This window comes from Pleurodeles waltl, chromosome 8 (assembly GCF_031143425.1).
Source record: "Pleurodeles waltl isolate 20211129_DDA chromosome 8, aPleWal1.hap1.20221129, whole genome shotgun sequence".
Classification (NCBI taxonomy): domain Eukaryota; kingdom Metazoa; phylum Chordata; class Amphibia; order Caudata; family Salamandridae; genus Pleurodeles; species Pleurodeles waltl.
In genome coordinates, this window is record NC_090447.1 from 1,532,634,157 (window position 1) to 1,532,651,937 (window position 17,781).

Sequence of the window (17,781 nt, forward strand, 5' to 3'; positions counted from 1 at the left end):
CCCAGGTACCAAGGGCAGAGGTACCAAAGATGGTCCCCAAGGGCTGCAGCATGTACTGTGCCACCCTCAGGGACCCCTCTCCTAGCACATGCAGCTTGTCATTGGTGCAGCTAAGAGTGAGAACACGACATGGCACACAGCCTGTGTGCCCTGCCCCCTAACACTGCAAGAAATATATGTAAGCCACCGGTACAGCAGGCCTTACAGCCCTAAGGCAGGGGGCATTATATTATATGTGCAGACATATCTGCAAGAGCAGATATGCCCCTTCTATGTGTTTGTCGAGTCTTAGACATAGGCCCTGATTCCGACCGCGAGACCGCGAGGGGTATTCCAACTTTCCCGCTGGGCCGGCGGGCGATCTGTAAAAGCCGGCGGAGTTGAAGGCGTGCGACGGGTGCAGTAGCACCCGTCGCGCTTTTCAGTGTCTGCTAAGCAGACACTGAAAAGCTTAGTGGGGCCCTGTTAGGGGGACCCTGCAGTGCCCATGCCATGGGCATGGACACTGCAGGGGCCCCCAGGGGCCCCACGACACCCGTTCCCGCCAGTTTCCCGTGTGTGACCGCGGCGTTACCGCCGCGGTCAGAATGCCCCTGGATGCACCGCCAGCCTGTTGGCGGTGCATCCTCGGGCCTCTGCCCTGGCGGATTGAATCCGCCAGGGTCGGAATGAGGGCCATAGTGAGTGATCAAAGAAGCCATACCTACAGAGTGCAAATAGCTTGCTTAATCTGTGCACAGTTTAGAAGCCTGTACCTCTGTGCACTGATCCGAGCTATTTATGGTGGGGTCACACATGTGCTTACCCGCCCCCCCCAACACCCTCACCGCGTGTGGAACTGTCTCTTAGAGGGAACTTCCCCTGAGTTTCACTTCATTACCTCCCATGCTGACCAGGGTGCCTCGGTCACTACTCGCCAGTCAGTGGCAAGCTTCACGGCGCTTTCTGGAACATTCTCTCTGCATGCCAGAGGAACGAACACAGCGCCTCCCCTCCCCGTGCAATCCCATGCACATTTAAAACGGAATAACGAACTTCATATATTGGTGAATACACCTGCATGTTTGCAGGGACCACGTTTAAATTACATTTATACAGCGCTTGCTACCCCTGACGAGGCGCTGAACACTTGACACAAGGACAGCTGCTTGGATAGAGGCAGAAGCCTGCACAATTCCTGCACTCACTTTGCATCAGTCACAGCCCCCCTTGGGCTATCAGTGTGACTGAAGCCCCTATTGATGGATCCGCTCCAGGGCAGGGCTCCAAGCCAGGTCAGGACACAGGAAAAGAACCGGTTCTGCTGCTTCTGTCGTGACAGACCCAGGGTGGTGGGCGTGGCCTCTCGGGTCATGGAGCACATATAACCTGCTGTGTCTGCTGTGGAGCACTAAAGGCCCTGAGCTAGTCCGCCGAGGAGCACACACTGCATCACACAGCCTCATCTACACACACTCACCATGGGGGTAAGTATAGCCTGCTTCCTCGCTCAGTGCGTTAATGTGCCTGCTGCAGAGATCTGCGCTTAACTTGCAAGGATTTGTTTGGAATCTTTGCAGGATGGGCTCAGCCTGTCATCCTTCCAAGGCTGATAAAATGAGTACCATTTACATGACATGTGATAGCACCGATTATTTGCATTACAACAAAGCTCTGAGCTGGGACAAGTAAATGCCGTGTTCAAACTAACTTAAGTAAATTGTACTGGTTTTTATATAGCGCTTACTGTCCACGGCATGACATTGAAGCGCTTCCTGGACGTGCAGGAGTAGGAATTATTTGTGTTCTGTAGCTCAAGGGCATGCGGTTTGTAGGGCCAGCGTGAGCAGTTACAGGTATCATATATGTAGACGAAGGATTGCGCCTTACTCTTCGGGGGTCCATGTATTGGGGTTTACGGATCTTCCCAAACTGAACTAATCCATACTGCAATGTTTTATGGTTTGCACAGTGCACAGCACCAATGCTTCTTCAAAGCGCACACTGCCTGCGTCCGTGTGAATGTTACAAGCCCCAGGTGTGTACCCGTGCCAGGGGGAGCCAGTGCGTACCTCATGCAGGGTCCTGCTGGGAATATACCCTCCGGCACCCTAAAGACTGCCTGCGTCCGTGTGAATGTTACAAGCCTCAGGTGTGTACCCGTGCCAGGGGGAGCCAGTGCGTACCTCATGCAGGGTCCTGCTAGGGATATACCCTCAGGCACCCTAAAGACTGCCTGCGTCCGTGTGAATGTTACAAGCCCCAGGTGTGTACCCGTGCCAGGGGGGGCCAGTGCATAAATCATCCAGGGTCCTGCTGGGAATATACCCTCCGGCACCCTGTAGGCTGCTTATAAAGAGGGCTCCAGGTTTTATGGTACTTATCTTCTTACCATTTCTTTCTGTTTTTATCCAGATGTAGTTTGTTTGCTGACTACTTGGTATTTATCCAGTTTTATTTTGTGTTTAGACAATAAACGGAGTCGTAAAATGCTGCATTTTCCCATGTATTTACCTCTTCTTAGACGCCTGTCGGTTTTAGCAAATTAATCAGCACGTATAACAAAACACCCCCCACAGGTGCATATTAGCGTTATACTACGAATGTGTGTAAACAGCTGCCTGTATTCATGCATTGCAGCACTTTGCAACCCTTTACGCTACAAGATGCCCGCGCCAGGCATAATGTATGCAAAGGGGGCGGTCCCCAGTTAGTATGAAAAATGGCATAGAAGATGTCATCAATGTTATAACATGGAGTAATTGGCTGTGCATGGCGAGGGCGCGAGTTATAGTTCCCTTACGGTGCGAGTTTTAGTGACTTGAAAGGACTCTAACTATAACTGCTGAATTTCTATGGTTTTGTACGAGTAAATACAGAACACAGTGCTGCATGTGAAGGGGCCGTATTTACAAGGTGGCGTTATGCCACAAAAAGTAGCTTAACGCCACCTCGTAAATACGGCGCAGTGCATAGTGCCCGAGAGTGTCATGAAAAGTGATGTTTCAGTGGCGCTAGGGGCTCATAACTATGCCCCAATGGGTGTTGCTGTGGGTGTGCAACAGCAACACCCATTGCATTTTGACGGTGCCCCAGATTTATGAGTTTTCGTAAACCTGAGGTAGCGCCAAAATCTAACAACACCCAGAGCGCCCCTAAAAGCAGATTGCACGTCTCAGCCAAAGGGGACAGAATCTTGCTAGGATTTAACGAACTTTGCTTCCAAAAGGCACAGCCCATGTTCATTGCCATGTAATGGATGGGAACGGAGCCACCTATTGGAAATTAGCAAACAGGTTCAAGTGACCCTTCCCTGCATTGCAAACCATCCCCAGCCCAAGTATTCAGAATGCCTCTTTGTATAATGATGGCTGGATGAGCTTTGAGACTTATTAAGACTTCATGCAGTGGAGTTTCTCTAGCAAATCAGTAAATGCCATTGCAAGAGGAGGGGCTGGGACACAGAAGAGAGTTTCGCTCTATATGTCAAAGATTAAGATCACCATGGTCCAGAGGAAAAAATACCGGATGGAAACGACAAATGCAAATCAATTACCTAGCAATAAGAAATGTACATCAGACCATCTATTTCGGTAAATGCACAAGGAGAAGAGAGAGCATCTGCTGAAAGAAAGAACTGGAGTGGTGGGCGTCAGTGACCCAAGTGAGGACAAGCTTGCTCATCCCCAGAGGGTGACCACAAGGTGGCCACCACCCGGCGATAACAAGAGATAGAGGGAGCCTGAATGGGATTACACTGAGCAAAGAGAACAACTAAAGGGAATCCATCTAAGAAGAATTGTAAGACCCTCTCTTAACAGTAACTTGTTTTATGTAGCGCTTCGTACAGCACTTCTGCCATTTTTAAGCTCTATAAATAACCAGTGTTACCACTACCCAATTTATGATACTTTGGGGCAGATTTATGAAAAGTGCAATTTTTCTTGCGCCCCTTAGCGCCCCCCGAATGCCACCACCTGTGCGCCACATTTAAAATACGGCGCACCTTTGCAATAGCCAGGGGTATTAGCGTCATAATTTTTTACACTAGCCCGGCACTTTGCAGGTTTAGCGCCACAAATGTTGTTGCTAATCCTGCAAAGCACCCAGAGACCATTAAAAACAATGGGAGCATCCCTTTAACGCCTGCTCTGAGCAGGCATTAAAAATGCCGACACAAATGCTGCAATCTCTTATATTTCTTTGCACCATTTTTTCAGCCCCCTAGCGCCAGAATGCCCATTTGCATAGATTATGCCTGGAACAGGCATATTGTGGCGCAAGGGGTTACAAAGTGGCGCAATGCATGCATTGCACCAGTTTATAATTATGGCGTCACATTTTTGGCGTTCCAACGCCACATTAGCGTGAAAAAAATGATGCTAATGTGGCGTCGGAATGGCGCTAGGGGCCCTTAAATCTGGGCCCTAATTTATCCGTCTCAGAGGGATGGAAAGTTCAATCTCACTTACCAGTATTCAGGCTTGTCACCTTCACATTACAGCATTTGTCAAAGACGAGCATTCAAATCACTGAGTCATCCCACCAGCAAAATAATAAATAAATCCTAAACACAAACAAATCCTCCCAGGCTAGCCCTGAACCCATCAAACACATAGACATCCAAGAAGAGCCAGGTTCTTGTATGTAAGACTGGCCAGGGGTGGCCCCTCCGCTATGGCAGAGAAGCGTCGCCCTACTGCAGAACGGCAGCAAAAAGTGGAAAATAAAATGATAATAAAAGTATTTATCATCATTTTATTTTTCTGCTTAGCCAGTCTGCTGACTGGTGTAGGGCTGGGCCATCCACAGTGTCAGCAGGGGGAGAAGGAGTGTTAAGTGCACTCCAAGGCCCTGATTTACGAAAAGTAGCGCTACACCTGGGGTAACACCACTTTTCTTGCACCCCTTAGCGCCCCCTAACACAACCATGTGTGCACCATATCTAAAATACGGCACACCATGGCAGTAGTTGGGGGAACTAGCAGCAACATTTTTTACGCTAATTAGGAGCTTCACAGGATTAGCATAACATTTTTTGACCCTAATCCTGCGAAGCCCATTGAGGCCCATTGAACACAATGGCGCGGCTCCTTTTAATGCCTGCTTTGTGCTGGTCTTAATGGTGCCGTAAAAAATGACGCAAAGAAATCTCTTAGATTTCTTTGCACCATTTTTTCAGACCCCCCCTAATGGGGGAACGCCCCCTTTGCATACATTATGCCTGGCGCAGGCATAATGTAGCGCAAAGGGTTACAAAGTGGCACAGTGCATGCATTGTGCCACTTTGTAAATTTGGCGCTCTTATTTCAGCCTGGTTGGACCACATTCGCATAAGTAAATGACGCTAATGTTGTGCAAAGAGGCACTAGGGGCTCTAAAATCAGCCGCTGGGTGTGCATGTTGGTGTGGCTGGCCATTTTAGGCTGGCCAAACCGACATGCGCACTTAGAGCTCTCCACCCAAGCTGTGTTTCACAAGCGCAGGCTCTCACTCCCTCTCTGAGCGGCATTTCAGCCCGCTCCGGCCAATCCCAGCGTTTCTCTCATGCTGGGTAACAACATGAGAGAAGGGTCTGGATTGGGTGGGGAGGGGAGCAACAAGGGAAGGACGTGCGACGGGAGCAGAGGAAAACAAAGGGCCGGAAGTGGCAGGTAAGTATTTTTTAATTTTTTTTGATTATTATTCCGCTCCGCACAGCACGCTGCCCCTCCCGCTCCACACTCTGCCCCTCCACACATTCCTGGCAGCAGCCGCCACGGGCACAACATCACAGGTAACACGAACAGCTGCTTGTATTCTGCTAAATCTCCTTCTTTCTTCGTTTCTCTATGGGATTTCTGCCGGAACAAAGTCTCAAATGTGCAAGGTGTGGTAATGGTGTAATCTCTGGCATTTCACATAACAATTGTAACTCAAACTGCTGAAGATTATGTGAGATTACACCGGTGTAAATTATATGACAGCTGGGTCTACCTGCTACCCTTACAACCCTTCACCGGCCTCCCACTTACACCTACCAGCTGCTCAGCACGTCACAGCAAGTGCAAAATGAGAGCATATAGAGTTCCACCCAGGAAAACAGCTCTGTACAGTTATAGCCAGTCCTTAATTTGAGCCGGTGGTTGCTGGTGGGAGACACTTTTTGGGGACCAGCACCTATTTTTTCCCCATCAGATATTTCCCTAGTGCAAGAGAGGGACACACACAAAGATCGGAAAGATGGGAGACGAGAAAGTCAGAAAATCCCACACAGAGAGAGAAAGCAGCGAGACAAATGGGCAGGGAGCAGTACTTAATTTGAGCTGGTGGTTTCTGGTGCGGGGCACCGGCATTTATTTTTGAGGGCCGGCACTTTCTGGATTAGGCATTTACTAGAAGCAGAAGGCACATATGGGAAAAACAGGGCAGAGAAAGATGGAAAACCCTCACAAAGGCAAAAAGCAGAAAGTTGCAAGAGTGAGCTGAAGGGGCAGGGAGTGGCTGTAAATGGATTAAAGAGGCCTGAGATGGCTTTAGGATTACGCTGCCTCAGTTTTCCTTGTTCCCACATTTAATTGCAGCAACCACATGTTTCAGAGGAGTGCTTTGGGCACCGGCACTTTTTATTTAGAAATTAACCACTGGCATGGAGTGTCTGTGATTGGATTAAAGACCAGTTTAGTATGCGGCATCCCAACGTTTAATTGCACCGTCCGCTGACTCCTGAGCAGTGCTTCAGGCACCGGCACCCTTTCTTTCACAAAATTAAGCACTGGTTCCATACCATTCCATGGCAATTAACTCACAATAGGTGGATTCAGGTGCATAAATCTCAGCCGTGCCAGGTTTCCCAGGTCCGTGCGTGGTCTGCTACCCCAGTTCGGGTTTTTTCTTTGAATTCTGGGACTTGTAGTCTTGTTGCTTCCATTATAAAATGGGATTATTAATCCAAGAATTCAAAGGAAGAAAGCCTGGACTGGGTCAGCACCTCACGCATGAACCTGCAGAGCTGGGCAGCTACGAAGTACCTCCCAGAATCATAAATGTTGCCGCCTGGTATCCTCGCGTGTAAATCCACCATACTTTAATCAGTGCCAAGGTGGTATATCCGTCACTGAGTATTTTCCTGAGATGGCTGTTGCCATGTGACAGAAATCAACTCAGGGACAAAAGGACATCCCACTGGCAGGTAGGGTGAGTGCCGCAAACCTGTCCCCTCTGGTGTTGTGAATGTGTTTCCTCGGTCTCGCTGGTGGTGGTTGTTCCAGGTACCAAAGCGTGAATTAAGGTTTATAAGTCTCTAAAAGGATGGACTGGAGCCCAGGCACCCAAAATGGAGCATCTGTGAGTGTATGTGGTCGGCTGAAACACTGGGTCTATCCCAGGGACATCATTCACCATCATAGAGCAAAAAATGTTTGTAATTCCAGCCTGGAGGCTTTATTCACAATGGACTCCCAGAGGCCCTAAATGCTTCCTATGACCCCTGAGTGAACACAAGAGTTCTGGTAGTGGAATAATATTGCATAATAAGGCCGTAATGGACTCGCCATTTTATCATTTGCGGATTTCCCATCACAACCGGCCTATCGCTTTGCACTATTGGTTTTAAAGCTCTTTGATGTGCAACCTAAGAATTCCACAGTGGGATAAAGTCCAAGGCTGTATCCTTGCGGTGGGGGCTCCTTGGTGTCAGATTGTAATGATTTACAACAGACTTCAGGGAATAGATCTGCTGGGGGCTGAAATGTCGCTGTGGGACAAGTCTGTGCCCCAACCTGGCAGGTCTGGCCTTTGTTAGTTAGACTCTCCTGCTGCACCCGGTCCTCAGGAGGGTGCAAACAGAGATTTTTCCTGCAAAATAGTCAAAAATATCTGACACAGGAAGTATTTTTAAATGAAGATAGAGGTTGAAAGAAGGGGCTCTTTCATTAGGTTTAATGTGACCTGCGCCAGGCGTAATGTACGCAAAGGGGGAGCTCCCCCGTTAGGGGCGCAAAAAAATGGTGCAACGAGATCTAAGAGATTTCTTTGCGTCATTTATTTCGGGACTTTTACCATCTGCTCAGAGCAGTTGTTAAAAGGAGGCATCAACATTTTTGACGCTAATCCTGCAAAGCTCCAAACTAGTGTCAACAATGTTGTTGCTAGTTCCCCTAACTACCGCCGTGGTGCGCTGTATCTAAGATACGCGCACACATGCCGGCATTAAGGGTGCGCTAAGCAGCGCAAGAAAAGTGGCGCTGCACTGGGTGCAGCACCACTTTTCTTAAATCAGGGCCGTAGTGCTGCAACAACCAGGAGGGAGGGCAGATACCTCACGCTATTGAAAGCTTGCTTAAGTAGCCAGGTCTTCAAATGTTTCCGGAACCTCTCAAAGTTGGGTTCCAGCCTGACCGGGAAAGGAAGAAAGTTCCATAAGATGGGGCCAGGACAGAGAAGTTCCCACCCTCTGTCACTTGAACCGAGGGATCCTCAACTGGTTGTCAAGAGAGGATCTGCGAACAAATCCCTCAAATTTGCTTGCGACAAAGGCTAGCATAGTCATGAGTGGATTTGTAAATAATACAAGATGTATTAAAAAGAACTCTGTTTGACGGGGAGGCGGTGAGGCTTCTTTATGGCAGGAGAGATATGCACACGTCTAAACAATTTACAGACCATGCTTGCTGCTGCATTTTGAAAAAGTTGTAGTTTGTGTAATGAAGTTGCAGGGAGACCCAATTACGGGGAGTTTGCTTAGTCCAAGCGGGGCACGATCACCACTACGTTAGTCGCTTTCAACACCGCTGGTGACATAAGAGGAGCGACCTTCCTGCTGGCTTTCAATTGGCTGAACCACTTCGCTGTCACTGCCTTGATCTGAGGGATCATGGACAGCTGATTTTCTACCAGATGCCCAGGCTCTTGGCAGAGGACACAAGGGACCCTGCCAGGCAGAACCTACCACTCGCATGAGGGGTGGTTGATTACACTGACTGTATAGCCTGACCTCACCCTTGGGTAGCTTGGCACGGAGCAGTCGGGCTTGTCACGGGGCAACGTGTACAGCACTGGCACAGGAATACCACACAGCAATTACACTGAGCCTTACAAAAGAGACTGCACATGAGCTGTATGTAAATAGGTTTTGTATTCAATACACACATTAACACAGCATGAATAGCATGTAACTCTAGGCAGGAATCACCATTCGAACCAACACTAGCAGTACTGGGCCCAACTGAGTTAAAACAACATTTGCAGTATGCACACATGAGAAGAATAACACATTCCCTGAAAAACATAGTCTTCACGGGACCCTTCCTAGCAACCACCCAACTCAATTATACACACGTTCAGCAATATGTACATACAGAGCAATGCTGCAATTTAAAGTAGCTCAACAGCATGAGCCCCACAGTTAAAATCTAACGTCAACCGAGTAAGTCCTCTGGCAAGAATTAACGTGTCTGGCAACACCATTGTATGGTGTTAACAATTACCCGCAATCTCTCCCACACACTCACCCCGCACTGCCAAATGGTGCCATGGATATGAGGCAGCTTGTAACTTATGCACTAGAATACACTCACTCCCAGGACCCTAACGCGGTGCACTGATATCCGGTAGGTTAGCTGTCACTGCGCTCGTGGAGCCCCCAGACTCTTCCTCCACCCTCCGACTGGCCCTACTACCTCTCCTCCCACTAGCAGAAGATGCAAACAGTCTTTCCCCGGGTTCTAGGCCTCACACTACCAGAGGCACTCTTGTTCAGGCACTCGGGGACAATATGGGGGAAAAGAAGGGACACCGCAGAGCAGATAATAGTCAGCAAATGAAGGTTTGGCCACCACTCTGGAAGTTCACTGAGACGCCTCTGCACTGTGCCTTCTGGGGCTGGCCCTGGTCTGCCAAGTATGGGGGAGGGTTGTTGGGGGACACATGCTGGTCACAGTGGTGCCCAGCCAAGCCAGGCACCCTAATGCACAAGAGTTACGAAATCCTGCACCTCCCTGGGAGGAGGGGCAACACCTGGGGTGCAATGGCTTGAGAAGCCCCAGACTGTCCTGGTTGCACACGAAGAGATACCAATCCGCGCCTCCCTGGATGGAGGTGCTACGTAGGCTGTGCAATGAATTGAGTTGCACCGGATGATTCCGATCACCAACACAAAGTGCTCAATGTCAAACTTCCCTGAATAAGGCACAACGTCTGGTGCATGAGACTTGAGTTGTCCCAGACAGGTTCTGATTGCACACTCAACGTGCTCAATGTCATCCCTCCCTGGAATGAGGCACAACATCTGGTGAGCATTGACTTGAGCAGTACCAGACAATCTGGTTAAACACACGAAAAGGATTCCACACCCGTAGCTCCCTGGAATGAGGTGCCACATCTGGTGCACAAAGACTTGAGTTGCACCAGACACTTCTGATCAGCAACACAAAGTGCTCAATGTTGTGCTTCCCTGGAATGAGGCACAGCGTCTGGTCCGTGATGACTTGAGTCGCACCAGGCAATCCCAATCACCAGCACAAAGTGCTAAATGTCGTACCTCCCTGGAAGAAGGAACAATGTCTGGTGCGTGATGATCTGAGTCGCACCAGACAATCCTTGAGCATGCACATGAAGGATTCCTATTCCGTGTCTCCCTGGAATGAGGCACAACGTCTGGTACATGATGACTTGAGTCACACCAGATGATCTGGCTACACACACAAAAAATGCAAGTTCGGCGGGGCCGTACGAGGTAGGACACTGCACTGCTCTTAGGACACCCAAACCTCTGAAAGTCATCACCTATGACACTGACACCGCATACAATGAGCATGCAGTCGGTTGTCGCATGAGAGAAATGCAACGCACTCAACAAAGGCAGGCCACATGGGGATCCTTATATTTAGTGGTACCATGATCTGACTCCAAGAGGCCAAGTGTCAAAACCTCTCCTTCCAGTCTATCCAGCCAGGCCCACAACTGGCGGACGCCTGTCGGAGCCCAAGTTTTATGGCTGTCGCTGCGGAATGCACAGATATGCTCTCCCCAGCCTCCAGTGAAATGGAGTTTGAAATAACTGCCACCAAAGTGAGTTTTTAGAACATAGAAATGCTTACTTCCTAGAAGTTGCTTTTCTAGAGCTTTACTGACAAATCAATCAATCAATCCTCGGCATCATCCTCGACCCCTCCCTCACCATGACACAGCAAATCAATGCTCTAACCTCCTCCTGCTTCCACAGACTCTGCACTCTAAAAAAATCCTTCAAATGGAATCCCCCAGAAACCAGAAAGACAGTCACCCGCGCACTCATCAGCAGCAGACTGGACTACGGTAACGCCCTCTATGCCGGCACCACACTCAAACTCAAACGCAAACTCCAGAGAATCCAGAACACAGCCGCACGCCTCGTCCTTGGCCTCCCCGCCACAAACGAATCTCACCACACCTCAAATCCCTTCACTGGCTCCCCATAGACAAGAGAATCACATTCAAGATCCTCATCCACGCCCACAAATCCCTCCACAACACCGGCCCAACCTACCTCAATGAAGGAGTAAACTTCCACACTCCCACACGCAACCTCTGATCAGCCGACCTCGCCCTAGCCACAGTCCCCCGCATCCAGCGCACCACCACAGGAGGCAGGTCTTTCTCCTACCCCTCCCCCAGTGCCTTGAGACCCTCACGGGTGAGTAGCGCGCTCTACAATTTTTTGATTGATTGATGTGTATTCTTTCATTACGTGGACACAGGTGCCCTGGCACACGCACAAGCTTCCTGGGGCAGGCTGGACCAGAGTTAAAGGACACCACATGGGTGCAAGTGTGCCCACTCAGGCCTGCTATCACAGGCCAAGAACAGAGGGACACACAAGCATGCATATGTACACATACTGGTCAGTGCCACTTTCCTGGCATAGGTAGGAAGGGGCACGCGCTTCCACACTGTATTCACAGTGGGAAAGTTCCTATGGCCTAAAGGCACATTAAACCCCGTTGTGCAAGTGCACGCCCACTGGCCTGCTGTGTCAGGCTCAGTGTACATTGGAACACCATTGTGCAAGTGTGCACATACTAGTTAGTGCCACTTTCCTGGCATAGTTAGGAAGATAAGAACGTTTTCACAGTTTATTCACAGTGGAAAAGCATCTAGGGCTCAGTGTACATTGGAACACCATTGTGCAAGTGCGCACATACTGGTAAGCAACGGGGGACAAGTGATCACATAATGACCTGCCGGGCCAGGTTCAGCACATGTCAGAATAGCATTGCAAGTGTGCCGACTCTGACCCGCTAGGGCAGGTTCAGTACACACTGGTTAGCACCACTTCCCACCAGGTGTAGGAAGAGGGCTGGCACTTCCACACTGTACCCACAGTGGTACAGTGCCCTGGGCCCTAGGGCCACTCACAGGGAATCAGCGAAACCTATAGGAGGGCCCAATCCTCTAGGTAGGGAGACTCAACATAGGGGTTCTTCCCTGTATGGACAGGGAACACCCTGGTGGCCCTACCTTGCCTTACGCCTACCATCCTCGCCGCCCTTCAGGGGGCACCCTAGGGGTAGCGTAAGGCTTGCTTAGGGTTGGTCAAAGCATGAGAGGTGCCCCACTAGATGCAGATGCACCTGCGCCTCCCCAGGCCTGCGCGGTTAGGCCTGATACTTGCGGGTCAGGCTATGCGGGGGGCGACACACTTAGTGCAGCGTCCCACCAGTAGCCAGGGCTGCCTTGTGTATGTGGTGTACCTCTTTACAGGGCACTCCTTGGTAGAGTTCTGTAACCACCCAAGTGCATGACCCTTCCTGGCATGGTTAGGAAGGGCGCTCGCACGTTCCCACTGAAGTACAGTGGGCAAGTGCCCAGAGTCGTAAAGCCGTGCAAAGAGTCAGCAAAAAAACAAGAGTAAAAAGCAAAAGGTTTCAGGGAAATCCCCCCAAACAGGCCATGTCCAACAGCTACTGATACCAGTGTAGGATATCAGGGCACTTCACATCACACAACACATTATACAGAGACACTCATACAAGTGTGTAAATACCCCAGGGGCTGGGTGCAGTGTATTTAAAAGGTTGGACATGTAATTTTAAGTTTTACATGTCCAGGTAGTGAAAACCTCTTAATTTCGTTTTCACTACTGCAAGGCCTGTCTCTCCCATAGATTAACATTGGAATGACCTTATTACATTTTATAAGTGTAATTTCCAATTGGTGAGAGATGGGACCCCCAAGTTTGGTGTCTCAGGAATCACAGTTTAAAATCCTATCTTATGGTGAAGGTGGATTTTAAATTGTAAAGCTGAAAATGCCACTTTTAAAAAGTTGGAACTTTCTTACTTTAACCATTCTGTGCCGTCTGTCTGTCTCTGAATACATGTCTCGGTAAGTCACAGCTGGGCTTTGTGCAGTCCCTGTAAACATCCACAAACAGGGAGAGTAGCTGTGACTGAGTGCCCATCTGCATCCTGATGGCTCATCCTGGGCAGGATGGGATGGAGGAGATGACACTTACATCGGAATAGCCTGTGCCTGACCCCACATAAAGGGCTGCATACCACCCTGTAGTGAGTCTGGATCCAGGGCAGGAAGGAGAGGGACCTTGTGCACTTTAAAGGCCTCTCTTTGAAATGCCCCCACATCAAAGGCAGAACTGGGTATAATTACTGGACCTCAGAAACCACCAAATCAGTACACTTTTGACCTGAGGACATTCTGCCAAGATGAAGGATTGCTGTGCTGCTGAAAGAACTGCCACTCTGCTGGAATCTCCTGAAATTTGCTGAACTCTTGCTTTGATTGCCTGCCCTGCTGCTGCTGCCCTCCTAGCCTTGGAATGAAAAGGACTGGACCTACATCTCTACAACCCCAGAACCAAAGTGACTCCAATGACTTGCTTGCTTGCCTCCTGTATTGAAGTCCCAGGGACATCAAAGACTTCCAACAACCCTGCTACAGCCTCTGAACTCTGCCAACTGTGAGTCCTGCACTGCCAAGTGGTGCCAAGCCAGTCCTGGGTCTTTGAGGTAGGTTTGCTGGCTGTGTTCTACAAAACCCATACATTTCCATCATTGTGCCAGTTGGAACCAACACATCTCCTTCAATGCAACGCATTGCTGCCGCAGGACACGTCACATCATCAACTGTGTGGCTCGACAACGCTGCACCGCTTACACTTGAGAGGTTCGGCATCAACCCATCTCTGGTTGGGCTGCTCAACGTCAATGTAGTGCCTTTATCGTAAAACGGGTTAAACGCCGCACCACTGCTCGAGGGCATCACATCGGCAACTGCATAACTCGATGACAGCGCATCCCTGGCTGCACAACTTAGAACTGGTACATCGCCTTCACATCGTCTCCTCTGCTCTTCGCATTAGATGTTCAACATTGACTCGAACCCTCCACAAGGTACTTTTTCAGTGGGGCAGTGTTGGTCGCTGTTGCCAGCCCGTACTGCACCGTGGTCAGTGTGAACTTTGGATTTACCCTAGTCTAGCGTGATCAGAAAGCTGTGGTTGGTTCTTTATGATTTCTAAGCACCACAGTTTTCTTTGATCTTCAAAAATTCATATACTAACTTCTACTGGACTTTTGCCGTTTGGTCTTGTATAACTCATAAAAATGTAGGGCCTGATTCACAAAAAGTAAACTTATACCAAAAGTCCAAATTAGACTTGAAGTCTAAGTTTAGACCTAAAGTCTAACTTTACTATAGCAAACTTAGGGCCTGATGTATAATTCTTTCCAATAGCGATTATCAAATTGCGATTTATTGTGAGTCGCAATTAGGTAATCGTTATTAGAATGTATGAAACTCCAGGAGTTTCATATAGCGATTCGCAAGGGCTCGCAAATGGACCTACCTCATTAATTTAATATGGATGAGATAGGTCGCAATTTTTGACCCATTGCAAATGGCTACAATCACCGTCTGTGATTGATTTTAAATAAAGCAATCTTTTTTTTTTTTAATGCAGCCCATTTTCCTTAAAGGAAAACGGGATGCGTTTAAAAAAGAAAATGTAAAGGTTTTCTTTACATTTTTTAAGAGTAGGCAGTGGTGAGACCACTGCCTGCTCCTAAAAAATGTTTTCGCATGCATTCACAGAGGGGAAGGGGTCCCTTGGGGACCCCTTCCCCATTGCAAATGGGTTACCACCAATTTGAAATTGGTGGTAACTGCAATTGTTTTGCGATCGCATTCATGGTCACAAACCAATCATACATACCTCTGTGATTCAGTATTAGGATGGGATTCCCATGGCACGCCCATTCCTAATACTGAATCGTATGTAGTTGCGATTCGGAATCACAAATTGGACTTGATACATACCAAAATGCGTTTTTGCGATCGCAAAAGGTCCAAAGCAAAAATGTTTGATCCATCTGGCCCTTAGACTTTTGGTCTGTGTACTAGTAAAGTTAGACTTTTGGTCTAAGTTAGACTTTAGGTCTAAACTAAGACTTCAGGTCTAAGTTTACCTTTGTGAATCAGGCCATAAATCTCATTTTCTAACTTGGTGTGGACTTCTTTTGTGGTGTTTCAACTGTCTTCCGGTTTTAGGTGTTGAACAAATACTTTAGGCATTGCCTCCTAAGTTAAGCCTGCCTGCCTGGGACAAGCTACCAGAGGGTGAGCACAGGTTAATTTATGGTGTGTAACTGACTTACCCTGACTAGGTTTGTGGCCCCTACTTGGACAGGGTGTATACCTGTGCCAACTAAAGACCCAATTTCTAATATTCTCTAAACCTTAACATCAGTAAGTCCTCAATGACCTCTGATGCTAAATGTCTTCTGATCACCACTGCACTCCAAACCTCATGGCATCTGCACCCCCAAACCTCTGTATCCACCACTCAATGGCCTTGTTGGATTCTGTCATCGTCTTGAAAGCAAGCTGTGACAACAGCCAAGAGGCAGTGATACACAAGCCGGAGACCGCGTCATTTGAAAAGAAACTTAGAAGAACCTTATATTCTTCAACCACAGCTGAACGGTCTGAAGAGATTGGGGAGTAAATTTAGCAAATGAAAGCAGGGCACTTCTGTGGATCCCTACCGCCCTGAACACTAATCCACCACATCATAAGGCAGCTTTGTTCACAGAGCAGTGAATTATCCTGCCTAACCCTTACCCCGGCTTGAGGATGTCCTAGAAAGTAATTCCGAAATCAACATTTTGCTCCTAGGTGTTTTGTTACTTGATGATCTTGAAGGTAACGTTTCTTCATTCCAAGATAATTGGGTTATGTTGCGTGGAGATGTTTTGGCAGTGTTTGAGGTTTGGCATGGTAGGTTTCCTTCAGGTAGGTTCCCCCTTTTGGAGTTTTTTCCTGATGGTTCTAACATGCTTACACACCAGACATACACAATGATTCACTAAGAAATATTATGATGAAGTCATACTATATGTGACTGTGAAATTTATTACATGCATATTGTTTGTGGCAGCCTCATGGTTGCCCTGTAGATATTTCATATTCCTCATATATGGGCACTGCGCTTAGTGACAATAGATGTGGTTTATCATTCACAGCCCATCTCTGCTAACGATGCCTCGTCTTCTTTTTTTCAGAAACTGGTTCAAGCGCTGGTGGTGCCCTGGCTCTGCCTCTGGTTGGCCACCGTCCTGGTCCCTCAGGTCAGCTCACAAGAGTGCTCAGAGGAGAGCTGCGCTCTTGAGGCATTCAGGTGCCAAAAAGCGAATGAGCAGTGCTGCAAGGAGTATGTCGGCTGCCCCTGCGGAAGGGAGGGGTACCCAGGATGTGGCAAATTTCAGAACGGCCTGATCCCTCTAGGGGAGAGCACCTCTGGAGTCTCTGGCCGCTTGCGCTGGCGCTGTACCTGTGGGTGCTACCTGATGCTTATCTGTGTCAACACGCCAATATGCCCTCCGATCCCGCCTGACTGTAAGGACATAGTACGTTCCAGGAATGGCTGCCCAGAGTGCATAATAGCTATGCCGTGAAGAGGGATATGATATCCCATGCTACACTGTGAAGGAGCTCATTCCTTGCTGCTCGATCCTGCCTGGCTGAAAGCTGATAATGCTTGCTGTAGTAGGTTGCAAGCAGTGCATAGAACTGTAACTGAGAAGATGCCTAGCCCCCCCCCCCCATGCCATGAAAGCACACAATGCGACCACGGATGGCTGCCTCCAGTAGTAGAACCCTGGTCAGGAAGATGCCTGTATCATCTTATGCTCCACAGTCAAATGACTGTGTATGGTGTGTGGTTTCTACCAATCACTAGATTTCTGCAGAAGCTTATAACAATGATAGTTTAACCAAATGCAATAAAGATCAGAGAGAAGTGACTGCTTCCTGTGTTCATGTACTCCGCCGTCAGGCTCTGGGTGGGATGGTGCGGTCCTTTGTCGGTAGTATTGTGCTGTTGTGTCAAACCACCACACTGTGCCCTTTCACCAACCACAGGGCCATATACAGCTTCCCAGCGCTCCTGACTTCAATGTAAACAGCTCCTACATGTATATATTTACATATCCATGGTTCACCCGCCAACCCAGGAGTACAACCTTCAACACTTCTAATTATCATAATTAACCCATGACATTATCACGCACACAGTAATCTGTTATCGATGAGCTATGACAGCGCTTTCTCCCCACCTCTCTGCAAGGCACTTTCATGTTCCACAGTATTTGGGGGCAAACCAACAATACAAGGGGGGCACTTTCTAGTACTTTCCTTCCACAGGGAAAATATTTTCCTACAAGTCAACACATAGTTCCCTCCCCAGTCATCAGTGACATCTCAGCCTTTCATCTGCTCAAGCCTTAAGGGTAACCTTTGAAGGATGAAAGGCCGGTTTGTGATGGT

General features: G+C 48.6%; 1 long non-coding RNA gene across 1 annotated transcript; it reads left to right on the forward strand.

Annotated features, from left to right (window-relative positions):
• Nucleotides 1–1,389: 1,389 nt before the first annotated feature.
• Nucleotides 1,390–17,254, forward strand: LOC138249278 (uncharacterized). Its single transcript, XR_011194823.1, has 2 exons — nucleotides 1,390–1,466; nucleotides 16,518–17,254. It is a non-coding gene; the product is annotated as an uncharacterized lncRNA (long non-coding RNA).
• The last annotated feature ends 527 nt before the right edge of the window (nucleotides 17,255–17,781 follow it).